The sequence below is a fragment of the Podarcis bocagei genome, assembly GCF_964188305.1.
Source record: "Podarcis bocagei genome assembly, chromosome: 3".
NCBI lineage: Eukaryota > Metazoa > Chordata > Lepidosauria > Squamata > Lacertidae > Podarcis > Podarcis bocagei.
The window spans coordinates 102,667,405-102,673,404 of record NC_138127.1 but is presented as its reverse complement, the minus strand read 5'-3'; the positions used below and the strand labels follow the sequence as shown (position 1 = coordinate 102,673,404).

General features: G+C 50.1%; 1 protein-coding gene and 1 long non-coding RNA gene across 3 annotated transcripts in view; one reads left to right on the top strand and one right to left on the bottom strand.

Moving 5' to 3' along the window:
* Positions 1-599: 599 nt before the first annotated feature.
* Positions 600-2,618, bottom strand: LOC308584250. Its single transcript, XR_014006702.1, has 2 exons — positions 1,045-2,618; positions 600-943 (listed from the first exon to the last, which is right to left on the bottom strand). It is a non-coding gene; the product is annotated as an uncharacterized lncRNA (long non-coding RNA).
* Positions 2,619-3,605: 987 nt separating this feature from the next.
* The window catches only part of XPO1 (exportin 1), a 36,142-nt gene continuing 33,747 nt past the window's right edge, over positions 3,606-6,000 (top strand). The window contains exon 1 of one of the 2 annotated variants that reach the window (XM_081188439.1): positions 3,606-3,820. The gene's annotated coding sequence lies outside the window, so the exon portion shown is untranslated. Of the gene's footprint in view, positions 3,821-4,785; positions 5,540-6,000 lie in introns of those variants that run through there. The other variant, XM_081188440.1, reaches the window with a different exon arrangement.

Genomic DNA, 6,000 nt, shown 5'->3' with positions numbered 1-6,000 from the left:
TTTCTGGAAGAGTCCATAGCTTTCATCAAATGAGACCTGGACCCAAAAAATGGTTAAGAACGTTTGATCTATGTAGGCCTACATTCTATTTTCCCATTCCGCCTAATAGATGCTGAATGCCCCCCACCCTGCGACTATCTATAAACCACCATAGAAACAAAGAAATAATGACACACATCTCTATAGCAGGGTTAACATAAGTGCTTTTTTCTAAAAAAATATGTCTAGGGGTACTTTCGTGTTCCTACTCATATTGAAATATTGCCCCTCAATGAGGCCAAACTTAGATTCACAAAATGTTTAAGGGTATGCGTCCCCCTGCGTACCCCCAGAAAAGCACTGGTTAACATACATAAGCACAGTATATTGCCAAGGGTATATTGCCAAGTGTTCAAAGAAGTTCAAATGCCTTACCTAGCTGTAACGTTCACACCAATGCAGAAAGGTAAAATCAATATTATTGCAGTTGGGGGGGGGGACCCAAGGCTGAGGGTGAATTCAAGGCTCAGAAAAGTTTGGAAACTCTTAACTCATAGCTCAGTTTCTTAACCACTAAGTTACGGTAAGGATGGCGGTGGAAATTAAATAAGAACATAAGCTTCATTTTATCTGTTTATTTAATCACTTCATAAAATTTTTACACCTTGATTGCTACAAAAACCTTCAAAGCGGTTTACACAACGAAAATTTGCAACCACACTTTAAAGCATACAGAAGTTAAAATACTAAAATAGATTAAAATAACCTCGACTTTCTAAGCATGCGGGTAGGTTTATCTAAACAAGTATGTTTTTAGCAGGTGCCAAAAAAAATGTACAGTGAAGGTGCCCACTGCATCTCAACAGACAGGGAGTTCCAAAGTGCGGGCGCTGCCACACTATTATGATTATTATTAAAATTGTACAGTATACCGTCCGCCCCAACCATCAAGGCAGCTCACAACCTAAAAATACAATATTAAAAAATTTCACAAAATACATAATAAAGGCAAGAACAAAAGCGGCCCCATCACCTCCCTCCCCCGCTAAACGATCGAGTTCTTACCCTTCACCCCTTGGAAACAACACAGGAAAAGCGACAGCGGAGTAAAAACCAGTAAAAACATAGTTACGAAAACGGGCAAGTGACGATTCATATAAACCGGGCGAAGCCATTCCAGCCGGAGGAGAGCGGCATGAACTCAGCAAAAGTAGAGGCGTCCCACGGTGAGGAAGAAGACCTATCGCTGTCACAGGGGTCAGGGAAACATGAAGGAAGGGGGAGGAATACAAACTAAAAATTACGCCGCCTTTTCCTGTGACTACAAGGAGCGGGACCACGAGTAGGTCGTGAGGAGCCCTGAGCCTCCAGGGCTAAGTAAATCAACAAATAAGAGCCGCCATCCCCTCACAACTCCACAGGGTTTTCCCCTCAAGGACGGCCCCTCGTCCCTCTCCCTTTATAAATCCCTATTGTTTAGGCAGCCATTTCCTTCCGCTGGCCCGTTAGGCGATGTGCGCGTGCGCTGTAGCTCTCTCTCTCCTCCTCAACCGCCTCGCCTCGCGCTCATTGATCTAATTGCGGCGACGGCGCCGCGAGCAGAGCCGTACAAGGGCCTACCTCAAGTGCGCGCGCGCGAGACGTCATTTGACGCGGCCGCCCAATCAAAAGGCGGCTGCTGCTGCTGCGGCTAAAAGCATATTAAGCCCGCGAGAATGGCTATTTGAAGGCACGGAGCAGGAGGAGGTGGGCGGGAAGGGCTGACATGTCAAGAAAGACAGCCCCCCCCGCGTCCAATCATGGAAGCGGCCCAGGAGCTGCTTTGTCCCGCCCACGCTGCGCGCGCCCGCTCACTCTGGCACGCTCTCTCCCTCCTTCCACGCCCCCCCCCACCGCTACTGTCACCGCCACCCACACGGCCTTTCTTCACGTTTCCTCCCAGCCAACCTCTGCGGGAGAGTTTTTAAAAAGGGGGCGTGGCCTGTCGGAAAAGCCCGCGCGCTCTCTTCATGAGTAAGCGGAGGGCGGGGCGCGGTTTGGGTGGGGGAAAGGAGTGAGGAGAAAGACGGGCGTGCCGGCCAGCCAATGAGACGCCGCGCTGCCTTTTCCGCCCGCGTCCCGCGCAATGTGGTGCGTGTGTGTGTGTGCCTGTGTGTCTCTGGCGTTGGGTTTTCTTCCACTCTCCCTCCTCTCTCTCTCTTGCCCACCCCACTCCTCTTCCGTCACCCGCTCGGAGCCAATGGAGCGGCGAGGCGGTTTGGGGCGGAGGCTCCGCGCACACGCCCCGCCCCGCCCCTCCCGCGCGCTCCGAGGCGCCATGGGCTGAAAACTAAACCGAGATGGAATCTCCCAGTCTGAACCGGTTTGAGCCGGTTCCGAGTCTGTGGCACTAGAGGAGGAGGAGGCGGAGGAGGGGGACGAGCGGAAGGAGAAGAAGCGCCGCCGCCGCCGCCGAAAGAGGGGGAGAAGGGAGAAAAGAAAAAAAGGGGGGAGCGGGGGTTAAAAAAAAAGAGAGGCAGAAGAAGCCGCCGCCGCGCTTGGTCCCCTTTTGCCGCCTTTTGCCGTGTGTGTGGAGAGAGGAAGGGGGGGCGCTGAGGAGCGAGCTGCGTGAGGAGAAGGGGGCGCGCGCGTGTTTCCGCGAGTGCGTGTGAAAGGCGGGCGAGGGGTTCATTAAGCGCAGGAGTGGAGCGGCTGAGGAAGGGGTGGGTGGGTTTCGGGGCCGGGGAGGGGGCTAAGCCAAGGGGGATGAGCGGACCTCCGTGAGGGGACTTGGCCGACTCGCTCCACGCTCACTGGAGTTTCCTTGAGGACAACCCCCCCCCCAAAAAAAGAATAATAATTCTGTGTGGGGCTCTTTTTTTACCCTCATAACGGGGTGGTTCGCTGAGGCGAACACCTCCTTTTGGTCCATCGTCTGCCTCCCATCTCCCCTCGTTTTCGGGGGACGAGGTGTTGTGTTTGTCTTGTAGGCCCCAACCGAAGGGGTTGGCCCATCGCCCTTCCAAGCAGCGTGGCTGCCTCACCTGCGCTGGAGGCTTCTTGAAACCGCTTTTTTAAAAAACAGAGAGAAATATATATACATACATATATCTATCTATCTATATATATTTATAGTTTTGCCGTGTGTTTCTGTATATATACGCGAGCGTGAGAGAGTATAGCGTCCCCATACAACTGAATCTCGAGGAAAGGGCGGGAGAGGCAGGAAAAAGGGGGAGGAGAGAGAGAGGGCCCAGGAGTTGCCCCTTCCCCTCTTGTTAGACGAAGCAACCCTCTCTTGTCTTATTGCCCCTTTTGTATTATTCTCCCCCCTCTCTTTTTGTCGTGGGGTGGGGAGCAGGAAGGGGGGTGTTGGAGGTGTGTGCATGTGTTTGAATGGGTGGCAAAGCCCTGATCCTCCATGTGGGTGTGTTAGCAACTTTGCTGAGTTTGGGAGGCAGAAAGTGACTTTTTGAGTGTGTGCGTTGGGTGGGTGTGTTTTCTTTCCCAGGCTCCCCCCTCCCTTCCTAGTAATTCACCCATTCTGCCCCCGACCCCCTTCTTTTTGGTAGTAAGTCCAGTGGGGCTTCTTTCGTTGTTGTTGTGGTTGTTGGGAGCCGAGGGCGGGTGGGCTTGGAAGAAGCAGACTTTTCGGGGGCGCATGTAAAAATAGACGCTTTGTTTCTCCAGTGTGTGTGTGTGTTGTTTGCAGGGGGGGAGTTGAAAAGGAAGAAAGGCTGGACAGGTCTTTTCACCCCACTCCTCCTCCTCCTACTTCTTGGCTTTGCTTGGATTTTATTTTATTTTTTTATTGTTGCTCTCCGCTCCCTCTCTACGAGAAGTAGCTGTGATACTCAATTAGGTAAGTGAGAGTTCATCTGTGAAACTTGTGCATGATGGTACACCAGTGGGAGATTGGATTGGGAAAGGTGGGGAGGGAGCACTGGAGAAGAAAGTAGGGAGTGGATACAATCCCAGGGGGGTGAAGTTTTATGGCGGGGCGGGGGAGAACTTCATGCATTTTAGGATGCATCATTTGGACAAGCGGAAAGTATGAAAATAGCAACGGTGTGAAGCCCTGGAAGTGATGTTGCCTGCTATGGTCTCAAGGCCTAAACGTTATGTTGATGAACTCATTGTTTTCCTAGGAGAAAGCAGTGATGGGGAGGAGGATGGATGTGTTTTAGAAAACGAAGTCCGGGGCCTCTTACTTGGGGTAGGGGGTGTAAGATGTGGGCATGGCTAAGCGTGGAGAGGTGTGCTGTGAAGCCTCATGGAAAAGGGGGGAGGAAAGGGGGTGTGTATGCAAACCAAGGCCACGAGCCTTGGAAAGAGAAACCTCTGTTTGGGGTTGGCCTTCGTTTGGATCCCGCCTTGATCTAAATAAAGCGTGGGAGCTGTTGGAAGGACGAGAAACGAAGGCCTTGAAGTAATTGGATGGGGAAGGAGAGCCCGAAAGGTCCCAGCAAGCCAAAGCCATCCCTGGAGGATGAAGCAAAGCAGCAAGTGTGGGGTTGGGAAACTGGAGCTTGGGTGGGCAAAACGCAAGGCGGGCAGGAGGAGGGAGGCGGCCTGGCGGGAGATTAGAGGTAGGGCCTCCTCCTTTCGGTGGGGGGAGTATATTTGGGGGGCTGGAGAGCGGGTGGAGAAATTAAGGAGCATAATCTGAATTATTGGGAGTGGAAGTTTCCAGAAATATATTTGTGCCTCTCTCACTGTGCAGCACTAGTGAAACGTCCGTCTGGATCACGTGGGGGCCCTGTATAGAAAGCAGGGATAGAGGAGGGAGGGGCTGCAGTGGCCCAGCTGCTCTTTACGGCTGTCGGGGAGGAAAGGCAACAAAAATCTCTTTAAAGCTTCGCGTGCCCGGGGCTAGTGACCCTTGTTAGATATTTCGGGCGGTTTGGGGTTGTTGTTCTTTTAAGTGCAGATCGTAAGCGTTAGCTGTGTGTCGCTAGTAGTAGCAGCGTGAATGTTGCATGTGCTGCAGTGTGTCTGCTGTTTGGCGAAGGGCGGCAGCCGAGGCCTTTCCAGTGGGTGGGTGTGTAACTGCCGTCTTCGGATGTACCCCATGTGCTGCATCTGTTTACGTTACGTATCTATTACTGGTTTCAGCGAGCCTCCTCTAATTCACGTTTTTCTGTAATCGGAAGTTAATGCCTTGTTTCGAGGAAACGTTAGCGAAGCATTTATAGGGGGAGGGGCAGACTGCAGTCCAAAGTTTCGTATTCTGCAGCCTCCTGTAGGTTTCTGGTTGTGTGCAGATTGGTTTAACTTTACTGAAAATGTACGGGCTTTCTGATGTGGGCATACTTAGAACTTTGGAGAGCTTACTTTCGGTAACGCTGGTCTGATAGCTGTTTTGTAATCAGTTAGTGGCAGTAAGTACCTCAGTGAATACTGCTTTGAACGTCAACAGGATTGATACATTGTGAGCTCTGTAATTGACCATTTGTTTTCTCAATGTGGTAGTTTTTCTGATAAAACTCAACAAAAGTGTGCATTTAAAAAGTGGCAGTAAAGTTGCTAACGAACTTGGAGGAATTGAGTGCAAAGGGAGGAACCAATTTTCACAATCTAGGTAAGGTTAATGATATGGAACAAATCGCATAGGTATACAGCAAAAGCTAGCCCTTTGAAAACCTTTCTTTATTGACAGCATGTGTTCCAAATGGTGTTCCTTGGGCAGATGGTTAGATAGGGTTCACATGTAATATAATAGCTTATTTGGATAGAAATTATGTGACGTTTCTAGTATTCTATATCTTAAACTTCTTTGCATTCCAGTGACTTTCAGTCTAATACATTCATTAATGTATTTATTGAACTTACTGCTCATATACGTGAACTTGATGCATTCTAGCCTTTCCCACCAATTACTGTACTTTAAAGTGACCTATCTGATCTAAAGAGATTACAAGTGGCAAAGTGCTCTTGTCTTTCTGCATTTGCAAGACTTATAAGACCTAACATGCAGTTTTGTGTGTTTTAGTTGGAGGTGGAAGATGCATGAAAACTGTTTCTGAGCTGTTGTGTGTAACT